The sequence below is a fragment of the Ammospiza nelsoni genome, chromosome 1 (genome assembly GCF_027579445.1).
Source record: "Ammospiza nelsoni isolate bAmmNel1 chromosome 1, bAmmNel1.pri, whole genome shotgun sequence".
Lineage (NCBI taxonomy): Eukaryota > Metazoa > Chordata > Aves > Passeriformes > Passerellidae > Ammospiza > Ammospiza nelsoni.
Window position 1 is genome coordinate 99,042,396 of NC_080633.1, and position 12,506 is coordinate 99,054,901.

Below are 12,506 nucleotides of genomic sequence, written 5' to 3' on the forward strand. Positions count from 1 at the left end.
AATGATCTCAAATATTTTTATCCAACAAAATTTTCTAATTCTGTTATTTTGAAATATAACATCAATAACATCCTAAAAGTTCTGTACTTTTTTCCATCTGCCTCTAGCTTTTTATCTCACAGAAAACTAGGACTGTAAACTAGAATAATAATGTCCTTACTTTCTAGTGCATGATTCGTATAAACTTTTATTCTGCTGCAAAAAATGGAACCAGGCTGGAGATCTGAACAGAAACACAGCAAGCTGTTTTAATACGCTGTAGGGTAGAGAGACAGAAAAGATAAAAAACATGTTTTTTACCTTCCTGACCTCTCTGCACCTTCCTAAAAATATGTAAGTGACAATTTTAGGTAGAAACAACTTCCCCATCGCTTAAAGGTCCCTCACATCACAATTCATCTTCACACCTTTCTCAGTCAGAATGCTGACTTTAGAGACTGACCTGTGACCTCTGTCTATATTTTTATGCTCTTGTGGAAGTCAGCCCATTCTAACCTGAAACATAACTTCTATAAAGACACATACAATTTTATATAGAAAATAGGTTTCCAGTGTAATGTTTGTAGTTGATTTTCTCCTCAATTCGTTGAGTAGATGAAAAAAATTTTTGTATTCCCAGCAAGAATCCATACTACATGAGTAAAGGAAAAATATGGGCAGACATCAGCATAACTAAGGAAAGCAGTACCTTAAAGATATAAGGACATAAAGAAAAGGGAAGCAACTCTTTAAATACAAGAAATTCAATATTAAAAAATATCCACTATTAGTATAAACATTTCTAAATAAGTATTTGTTAAACAGATGAATTAGCATGTACATATGAAGATTTCAATCGCTAATTTTAAAAGACAAGATGGGTGGCAAATTTTTTCACAGGATATTCCACCAACATCTATGAGCATAAGGACCATTGGATGAAATTTTCATTTGTTGCCATTTCCTGGTAATCTTCAAAATATTGTCATATATATTGTTACTTAGCTACTTTTGTTATGAAATCTTAATGTGCAACTATACAGAAATTAGTATTTCTATATACTGTAAAACATACTTAGAAATAACTTTTATCTTTCATAAATTTGCTACTTTTCTTCCAAGACTGAATGATATTTTTTTTGACTGATTATGACTAGCCCAATTATGTCATTACTATACATTTGATACAAAAAAGGAAATAGACCTTTCAGGTGAATATGAGTTCCTTGCAAATCCCACGTGCAGTACATCTAGATTGTGCAAACCACCTGGGAAGATATAGTAAAATATTTTTTATTTACACCAAAGATGGAAAATTTCAAGATTTGAATCTTTCATATGCTAAACATAACAGCAACTTTTCAACAGCATTTACAGCTCCCAAGTGCTCTGCACTAGATAAAAATGTGTAATGCAATCTTCTTGGATATACCTGTCATAACCCTTGGTATTTCTATCTGCCCTGCGCCTGTAAATTGACTTATTACCCTGTCTCACTGAGTTTAATCATTGTACCTGATACCATGTAATCTGTGCCACTCCAGACACAAATACCAGCTGTTAGAATTCCAAAAGCCCAAAAGATGCTGTTCAAGAAGGAAATAAAATTTTATAGCCTTTACCTTGGTCCATATCTTCCTCCCATACCACCTCTGTGCTGCTGACTACTTATTAGTGTCATGATAAAAAAAGTATGCAAATGCAAATATCTATACTTCCAATTTGTGTCACTCCTAGTTCCAACCATGGCTCACCCACAGGCTTCCACACAGAGCTAAGAGTCCTCTGGGCAAGGAACTTTTCATTTTCCAGTGCTATTTATGCTATCTCTGCCTGAGGGTATGACATCAGCAAACTCTCTGGAGAAAAAGAAGTGCTCTCTGGTGGCATTACTGGAATTCTACAGTACTGGAGTTGGGCAGGAATAAACCCTATTCAACCAAATGAAACTTAAATTCTGTTCACTAGATCAGAGTAGGGAACCTCATCTTTGTCTATCTATTAAATTCTCACTAACACAGTAAGAAAAAATACAGATCAGCAGCAGTTCTCTCTATGTATGTATGTATGTATGTATGCATGTATGTATGTGTGTATCTATCTATCTATCTATCTATCTATCTATCTATCTATCTATCTATCTATCTCTGTCTATCCGTCTCATTTTACCCTGGAGTAGCCTAAAGATGCAAATACCTGCAGCCAGGCAAAAAAAGAGTTTTAGCTAGCCTTTTATCTTCATCTGGCCTTGTAGCCAGGCCCATAAGTAAGTTCTTGATGAATTAATTAATACATGTCATAAATAAAATAGGATCTATTTCATACCATGATCAAAATCTATTCAATATTTCATATAACTCCTCTTTAAATGACTGTGGTCCAGATTCTGCCAGTCTAACTCAAATTGATGGTTTTCAAAGGTTGACCCTATTTTTACTTTATTTTGAAAATAATTGTAGCTAAAATTTATTCTGATATAGAATCATAACTTATATTAATTTTATAGCTTGTAGTTTCTTAACATGCATTTTATTTTCTTGCTTTTCTTACTGAAGTAGATATATAGACTGTGATTCTTCTATTTAACTTTTTTTTCCTTTTCCTCTCAAAAATTATATTGTTAGAATAAAAAGCATGCACAAAGGTGCAATCTTAGAAACTTAATTCTGGTTTCTTTGAAAACTTGCCAAGTAGTCAGTCTGATACAGGAGAGAAATTCACCGCTGATATGCAAACACCTCAACACCCTTAATGACATCAAATGCAATATTTATCTCAGCCACAAGTGTGTGTTCTATATTACTGGCCTGTACAGGTGATCATAAAACTCTTCTGAAGGCCTTCTTAAATTTCATAGCTTGCAGATGCAAAACCAAGGTATTTATGATTAGAATTACTATGGTATATTTATTCTTTGATTAGTAGGGTGTCAAAGTTTCTTAAATTAAGTAAATAGATACACAGGAAGATCCACTGAACAGATTTAAGCAGGAATATACAGAAAACAATAATGAGTTAAGAAAGATCATGGTCAAAAACATGAGTGTACAGTCCTATGCAATTATGCAATGCCATACTTAAAAGTATTTCTCTTCATACAAAAAGAACAGAATACACAATGTCAATCTTTTTAACAACAAATGGCTTACCTAATGAAAATGAAAATTCAACAGCTTAAAATTGTGAAAATTGAATCCAATTGGTACAAATTTGTTAAAACTGTGTGTTAGATGGCAATTGAAAGAAATGGACATTCTTGAAAAAATGCTCTTGCCAAAACCACTGCAAATGGATTTGCTCAGAAAACACAAGCCATTATTAGCATGGGTGAGGATAACTTGGAGGTGAATGACCATGGGTATTGATCTTAGTTGAAAGCATTTTCATTACTCTCTGAAGTTTCACTTACTGACGTAGAGGCTTTCTAAAGTCAAATATAAATACTGTGTCTAACTGCCACATGCAGTCAAAAAAGAAGAGAAAAAATCACCAAAGGTAAGTGAGAATTTTTGAGAATATTGCCCAGTTTTAACGAGGAATCAGTGCAATGTACATAAGAATTAAGCTATTTACATAGACTTGAAATTTGTATGCTTAATAATCAAAGAAATTCCTTTAATGTATGTATCGCATGTAATGGGAATCGAGAGTACTTGTCATATGTTCATGAAAGAAAAACCTTACTCTATTCCAATCAGTTCCCAGCTGCTTTGTTCCCTAAAGCTTGGTATTTTATTCCCATTGTCTTAATTTCTCAGTGGTAAAAAAAATGCCTCTTCATCTATATTTATGTTAAACATTTTGGCTGAAATTTTCCCAGGAGCCTAAGGGAGTTGAATTCAGACACAGGTGTCTAAAGCTTTTAAATCCTATTGGAAACCCTATTTTTAAATGTCTTATCTTCTTGTTAGAATAGAACCCTTGACTTTCTGGTATCCTTTGGCAAGAATTTTCCATAGTTTCTTCATCATCCTTCTCAAAATATAATAACACAGCTATGTGTTTATACTAAACACACGTATTAAATTCTAGGGAAAGAGGAAGAAGAAAACATTTCCTTGGCAAACAAAAGAAAAAAAATTGGTATCAGATTTTTGCTGTTTATATTTGTGTCTAATGCATAGTGTTTCCGTTATTAGGTAAAAGAAAAAAAAACCTAAGAAAATACTATAAAGGCAAAATGATCTATGTTTTTCTCCCTCTTATTAAGTTTAGGGACACAAAGTTGCCATGGCGACCTCTTTACTTTTGCATAAAGTGTGATAGATTTGGATGTAACAGAAAGTAGATGACAACAGCCAAAGCAATTGTCAGATATTCAGGTGAGGTAGTCTCATTTAGAGAGAGTTGCTGTATAGAGCACAGATACATACTTCATTCCCCCTGATAAGAACTGCTGACAGGAATAACCCATCCTTCAGCTGACAAACTGGAGCAGAGTGCTGTTTCCCAGCCTTAGAGCTGATGTGACAGCGTGCCTTTTTAATAAGAGCATAAAGAACACGCACAATTTAAGAGGTTTCACATAGATACGTGCATCCGTACACAGGCATAAAGACTTTCCAACTCAGGAGCACACTGGCACTCATCAAATTAAAATGCCAAATTATCTTCTCTTTTGACCTTGTTCATTCCTATTAGCTGGGTATTACACAAGAATCCCATGCCACCTTGACAAGGGCTTTTGTTTCTATTATACTGTTATTCAATCCTACACAAGTGATAGATGAGAACGGGGCATGTTTGAATAAGCAGAGGGAATCACCCTAATGAATTATCTGCTGCATTGCAATACACCGTGGATGAAATGACTTTTCCATTCCGTACTAACTGATGCGACTGCTTCATCTCCACTGCTTTTCATAGTTGCCATCACTCAGAAAGGCTGGTGTTTACAGCTCTCACTGGAGGAATATTTATCTGACAAACTGTGTTAGAGGTATGAAACCTAAAGGTAACAAAGCAGAGCCATAAGAATATGCACATCAGTAAAATACAGCTCTGGGATCCTGTTAAGATTCAAACTTATCTTTGCACTCAAATTTATCTATTTCTTTTGTATATTTCCCTAGGTTACGTCTAAGATACTCTGCAGTATCTCATTAATAATCAGAGCCTCTTATATTTAGTCAGATAGTCTAATTGGACTAATTCTTAATCTCCCAAAGATTTTCTAGTCACCTTAATTCTGAGGCCTATTTTGTCACATATTATAAGTATAGGACTATAAACAAGATTGTGAGGGGTTTTTGGGTTTTGTTTGTTTTGTTTTATCTTTAAAATCATGTTTGTTTACAGGCAAACTACTCTGCACATTGTGTTTCCTGTGATCTAAGTCTAGCTTTCCCTGTGTGTTTGCAGTCTGTTTTTCAATATGCTATCCTTGTTTGCACATTTCCATCTTTGTTGACAATTAACTTTGTTGTCAACAAAGTAGAACAGTTCTTTTGAAGTAAATAATTTACAAATTTCAGATAAACCCAAATAATCATTCATGGCTTGTCAACAGTGTATGTGGTGCAGGAGAAAATTATTTGAAAATTATTCTGAAAATAAAATTAGAATGGAACACAAATGGGTTTTAAATAGAAGGCAACAGCGTTTTTAGGAATTATTTGTGTATTTAATGAACAGTTGGAAATAATAGGAAAAAATGACAATATGTCCTATATAATGTGTGTGTATAGACATATTATTATAATTTAGATCTCACCAGAATCTTGTGAGGCATCTCTGAGGTAGGCGTGTCCCCAGGCAATGCTGGGCACCCCAGCCAAAACCAGACAACGAAATTGTCAGTCAAATCCACAGCTGATAAAAGATAACACAGCTCTATTGACTTTGATGAGACTTCACACTGACTAAACTTACAGTGTGCTTGAGAGGAGTCAATCATCTCTGGATAAGAAGGAATACAATATTCAGTTCTTGTGCGTGGTCACCATGTCCTTACTGGCAACAGTTTGATCGACAGTATAAAGCAGGAATGGAGTCAATAGATCTGTACAGGTAATGTTTTAAAATTATTCCAAAGACAAGAAGTTTTGGTATAGGTTTTCTTTTGAAGACCCTGAAAATATTCTATGCTAGGAAATCCACTCTCTCTGTGATAAGATGATAAGAAGATGATTTTAAAAAATCAATTTCAAACATTTTCTTAGGAATTCTGTAGAATTGCCATTCATGGGAGATGTGTCATAAGGATGTTGTGGACATTAACATTGTCCAGGCATTCTGTTCATCCAGTTAGTCATAATTACAGTCAGAAGCATCTCACTTTTTATCTCCTACCAATGGGGAAAGGAATTCTTGGCACCAGTGAGTAAGTTTTATTTGTTCTCCTTTTTTCATTATGCACTATATTTTTTTAGCACATTTTATTCAGTGCAACAAGAGAAAAAAATGCATCTCATGAATTTGTATTTTAATTTTATTTTTTTCTTGTAAGAAAAGGAGTGCTGCTTCTAGGCCAGTAATTTATGTTCTGAACTTGAATTGATCCTTGTCTACTTTACACTCACATATGTCTCAGTGCTGTGAAAAACTGTGTGGGTAAGTAACTGTGGCTTATGTTTAAACGGTTCTTGGATATAAGCATCTCACCATTTTACTGGATACAGCCCACCTTGAAATCCCTCTCCTTTCAGATGTTCGGTGTTAAAAATCATAGGAGAAAGCTTTTAACATCTCTCTGATGTTAATTTGTATCTTGTAGCCTGATGAGTTAGAAAGACTTCCATAGAATAGTCAAGATTGTAGAATTATTCATCTAACAATGACTTGGCATGTAAATAAGGCAGCCCAGTAGGAGGAATTATAGTCATGATTCATTGAAAAACTTAATATTTCTAATTAAACCTAAATTTTAAAACCTATATGCATTCAATTGAGGAAATACTTAAGTGATATCACAATAAGTATAAAACTGTAATGGAGACATAAATGCCCTTATTTGAACATCCTTCGTAAGTGAGAAAGTAGAAACCAATACCTCTGTCAGTACTAGATAAACTATTGCAGAAGGTGAAGTTACAGTACTGTATTGGAGAGAAAATGCAGTTATGAGTAGATTCAATTTTGATACCTGCTGTTATGGAAGTGTTTTTGCAAGAATTTGTTGTTGGCTGCCTAGTACAAAAATCACTGAGGATTTAGATTCTGTCCTGTCCTGCAGGCTATTATGGACTAATGGAAAGGAAATGAAAAGGCTCTAATTGCTAAAAAGATGTACCACTGGAATAAAAAGGCTAGTTATAACCTGAAAACAAAGTAGCAATGTCATTCATAGGAAATTATAGCCAGTATGCAAGTATATTATAGAAAAAAATTAACTAATATTGATGAGGATTTGAACACCTTGTCATACATATATTTGGGAAACATGTCCCTTTCTCAACTTTGTGCCCTCGATTTCTTGAAAATTAATGTTTGCCAAGCTATGTATTCTATGAAAGCTATGCCATGCTCTACACCAGGCACGCACTGCAAAATTGTATTACAATGATGAAAACATCAAGAATCAGACACTGATTATAGGTGAGCACCAATAAACTACTACAATTCACATGCACTTTTTCTTAATGTATTATTACAAAGTCCTTCAATATTCACACAACTCCTTCCTAGTTAGTTATGTTTAGAGAGCTGTTATAGCCAAATAATAAAATATTATCAGGATAATTTACTGTTCCCCTCCCTCTGCCTTCTTGCTTGTCTTCCGCTGGAAACAGACAGAGTAACGACCTCAAAACCAACACAGCACAGAAATGGAAAACTGACAACCCTTAAATCTGGGGGATAAAAAGTAAGAATTGTAAGAGAGACAAATATTTTAAATTGACCTGAGAAGGAATTTTACTTTGATATTGCTGATTTCTCTAGCATAGATAAATTTTTCCTTAATTAAAATGTAAATTGGTGTTTCTCAGGTTTTTAGTGTCTATATTGAATTAAATTAGACTTTAAACAGGGCTTTAAAAGTTGAAATTTGGCTTCCGAGTAAGAGGGTCATATTTGCTAATATTTTAGCTTTAACTAGAAATTAATATTGGCATTTGCTTAAAGGCAGATTTGTCCATTTTAAGTTTATTGATTTCAGCTTAGCATGGATTGGCTTTCATATGACCTAAAAGAACAAGGAGAGGACAAGACCGTAGCATAGCAGGGTATAAGACACACACCAGTTTATCCAGATATTTCAGTATAGAAGGCTTTTAATTCAAAGAAAAAATTACTCGGCATATTGATTAAATATTACAAGAAAAACAACATACAAGGAAAGCACATAACTAAAGAATGTTCATTAATCTTTTTCTTTTCTATCAACTACCTGGATAATTTGCCTGGTTTTCACAGTTAGTATTTTTTCTTTTATTTATTTTTAATTCATTTGTTTTCTTTTTCTCTGGAATGAAATTAAATCTATAGATTTCTGCAAGAAAACAGTATATATATTTATATGAGTCGCTTTCCATTATTTTATAGTAGTTATGAGATAAATACAGGTGGTGGAATAATTATATATAGAGCTTTGATGATACTGTAACAAGAAATGACAAGTCTTGGACAGAAAATTACTCTGTCTTCTTTATTTTAGTCTTCGGTTATATCAGCTTGTCCAAAGAACTTTCATGCACAATAACCCTTAGCTGTTCAGCATTAAAATTTTTCTCCATACCCAATTTTTCTCCATACCCAAGGAAGATTAGACATCTTCCTTGAATGCCTAATATTCTCTTTTCCTATTACCTTTGCTGCAACATAGGAGAAGCACAATAATCCAGGGAAGACACGGCAATGGAGATTTCCACTTAATGTTCTGATTCCACTATTCTGATGTCAGGCTAGGCTTGTGTTGCAAAACAGACACATATTTTACTCAGTTGTGTCCATTATCCTAGCCCTGAACAAATGATTTTGTTCCTGCAAAAGGAAAAATTCTGCACTTCCCTGTTTGCAATTCTCAGGGTTTTTGTATCCCATAATTCTTACGCTTCAATCCCATGGTATATCTGCAAAGGTTCCAGCTACAAAATTTCTCTAAAAGGATTGGTTCTTCCTGTTGTGTCAAAGGGCATCTCCTCTCAGCAAAACTTTAGACAAAAATGCAAAGATGTGTGTGGAGATGAGGGAAAGCAGTACATTTATTTTACATGTTAAACTCGACTAAAAATAATACTGTTCTCTGAATGTAATTTAAGTGTAGGAAAAAGTAATCCAAGACTGAATTGCAAACATTACCAATTATTTCATGCTTTATGTTCATGTGAATTAATTATTTCCAGCTTGATCTGTGAGCTAATTCCAGAACCAAATCACTAGGGAAATATGATGTTAATGTGTATATGTTAATAGACATATTTAATCAATTACTTGGTGAGTGTTTTATTACAAGTATGAGTTTTAAAACAAAATGTTCTACAGGACCAAGCTGTTCTGAACTAACACTTTAAAAAGTGATGCAAATGTAAATCTGTCTGCCTTTGGCTAGCAAGATATTTTTCCCCTTTTTTTACATTTTGCTGTACTTTTTATAAACCAAGAAATCAAATTTCAATTGAGAAGCATGAGGTATTCTGAAATTCTTTTCAGTAACATAAGGTAACATAAAGACAATATATTACACAGCAAGAAGACAAAATTTTCAGAAAAAATTACTGTGCAGCTAAACCCAGAAAATTTGTCTTAGTTCTTTTGAGTTTTCAGATTTTTTTTTTAATATTTCTCAACTACCTTTGGAAAATGCTTAATAAACTATATACTGTGTAGGACTAGGGAAAACAAAATAAGCCTATGTTCTTTCATTTTGTCACCTTATCTATCCTGCCAGAAGTAGTATTCTCAGCATAGTCAGGAGCTTTTTATGCAATATTTCCCTAGGTTAACCATTGCACATCTGTGAACCTTTTCTAGATTGCAAGGTGGACAGCACTGACTGTTTCCATAAGCTGCCTGTTTGCAGTTTAAAAACAAATTTTATAGCCAAAGTAGAACTGATCCACCACTACTGTTAATACCATACCTGCTGACATCAAAATTGCCTGTACTATGACTGTTATACACTTGACACATCAGTGAGATTAAATTATGTTTCTATCAACAGTACTGATGGGAATTTGGCAGAATGTTGCATTTTTACAGCACAATGTGATTTAACATTAGTATGACCCCTATAGAGATTTGGCTGGCCACATTGAACTGCTCTCAGTATGTCATTTAATACTAAAATCTAAAATGCTAAAAAAAAAATTGGGGACCACAAAAAACCTGTATAGCAGAAGTGAATCAAACACAACACAGTCTGCAAATTTGCTCATGACACCAAATTGAGGGGAGTGTTAATCTGCTGGAGGGTAAGCAGATTCTGCAGGGGGCTCAGGACAGGCTGGATAGATGTGACAAATCCAGTGATAGGAGGTTTAACAATACCAAGTGCCAAGCCCTGCACTTTAGCCACAATAACTCCCCGCAGCGCTGCAGGATGGGGATGGTGTGGCTGGAGAGTGCTCAGGCAGAAAGGGACCTGGGGGTGCTGGTGACAGCCAGCTGAACATGAGCCAGCAGTGTGCCCTGGTGGCCAAGAAGGCCATGGGCAGCCTGGCCTGGATCAGGAATAGTGTGGCCAGCAGGAGCAGGAGGTCATCCTTCCCCTGTACTCGGCACTGGTGAGGGCACACCTTGAGTGCTGTGCCCAGTTCTGGGCCCTCAGTTTAGAAAGGACATTGAGGTGCTTGAGTGCATCCAGAGGATGGCAACAAGGCTGGTGAGAAGCTTGGAACACAAGTCCTTTAAAGAGCAGCTGATGGAGCTGGAATTGTTTAGCCTGGAGAAGAGGAGGCTTAGAGGAGACCTTACCACTTTAGATCTCCCTGAAAGGTGGTAGCCAGGTGAGGGTCAGTCTCTTCTCCCAGGAAACAAGCAATAAGGCAGGAGGACAGGGTCTAAAGCTGTGCCAGGGGAACTTTAGGTTGGATGCCAGGAAGAAGTTTTTCATTGAAAGGTTGGTGGGGCATTGGAATGGGCTGCCCTGGGAGGTGGTGGAGTCACCATCCCTGGAGCTGTTTAAGAAAAGACTGGATGTGGCACTAGAGCCTCATTGACAAGGTGGTGTTGATTCGTGGATTGGACTAAATGATCTCAAAGGTGTTTCCCAGCCAAGCTGCTTCTATATTTCTGTAATATTTTGGAGATATCAAAAAGCAATTTCTCAGTGTGTGTATCAAATTTCTCTCAATTTTCCTTTTATTGCAGGCTCAAAAGGAGAAAAACGGGTAAAACTTCGATTTTTGCACTATATGCATCAATGTAAGATTTTGCTTAACAACATTAGGGCCCAGAACTTACAGTAAACACAGCAGCTTTTACTATTTTATTTTTGAATTGCCATTTCTTCTCACTCTATCCTGCTTTCTATTCTGAGACAACATGTAGTGTGCCACTGTGGGATTGCCTGGCATTTCTTAACTAACAATTCCATCTCATTCATATAAAGGCAATATTTTTGTTAGTTTGGATGGGGTTTTTGTTCTATGTTTACAAATTACTGTGATTTAACAGGGATAGACAGCCCCACACAGATGCTTGCTCACTCCATCCATGGGATGGAGAAGAGAATTGTAAGGGAAAAAGTAAGAAAACTGATGGATTACATTGAGACTAAGACAGCTTAATAGGTAAAGTAAAACCTGTGTGTGGAAGCAAACACAAAGAATTAATTTACCTCTTCCCATTGACAGACAACTGTTCAGCCATCCCCAGGAAACCAGGCTCCATCACATGTCAGGATTACTTGGGAAAGCTAATGTCATGACACCAAATATCCTCCCCTTTCTCCTTCTTTTTCACAGCTTTTATTGCCATATGGTATGGAATGTCTCTCTGGATTAAGCTGTCCTGGCTGTGTCCCCTCCTTGTGCACCTCCAGCCTCCTTGCTGGAAGGTCAGTCTGAGAAACAGAAAAGTCCTTGACTCTGTGCAAACACTGACAGGCAGTAACTAAAACATCCTTACTGTATCAACACTATTCTCATTACAAAGACAAAGCATAACCCCATAAGAGCTACTATGAAAAAATGAATTCTTTCCCAGCTAGAACCAGCAGGCAAGAGCAGTCATATTATAAATGCCACGAGAAAAAATGAAGTGCATTTTCCTTTTGCTGTTTGTTTAATAGCAGACATCAAAGTAAATGTGATAGCTGTGTGTGGGCAAGCATAGTGCATGATGCTAGGCTGAGCATGTATCCATTTAGGGCATGTTGGCCCACCTTCTTAACATCTAATAAAATCTCACATATCTTTAGAATTTCATCTGTTAATAATTCTCTACACTACTTTATTCACCCAGAAACTAAAGCAGTCTCTCTTACAGCCAATACTGACCAATTTCCAAGCCCCAGGAGAAATGATTTTACACTTTCCTTTCTAATTCTGGCACTAGATGGCAGTAAAACTGCAATTCTGAACATTTCATCCGACACGGACAATATACAGGGAACTCTGAGGCAGGAGAAAGGCTGTCACTGTAAG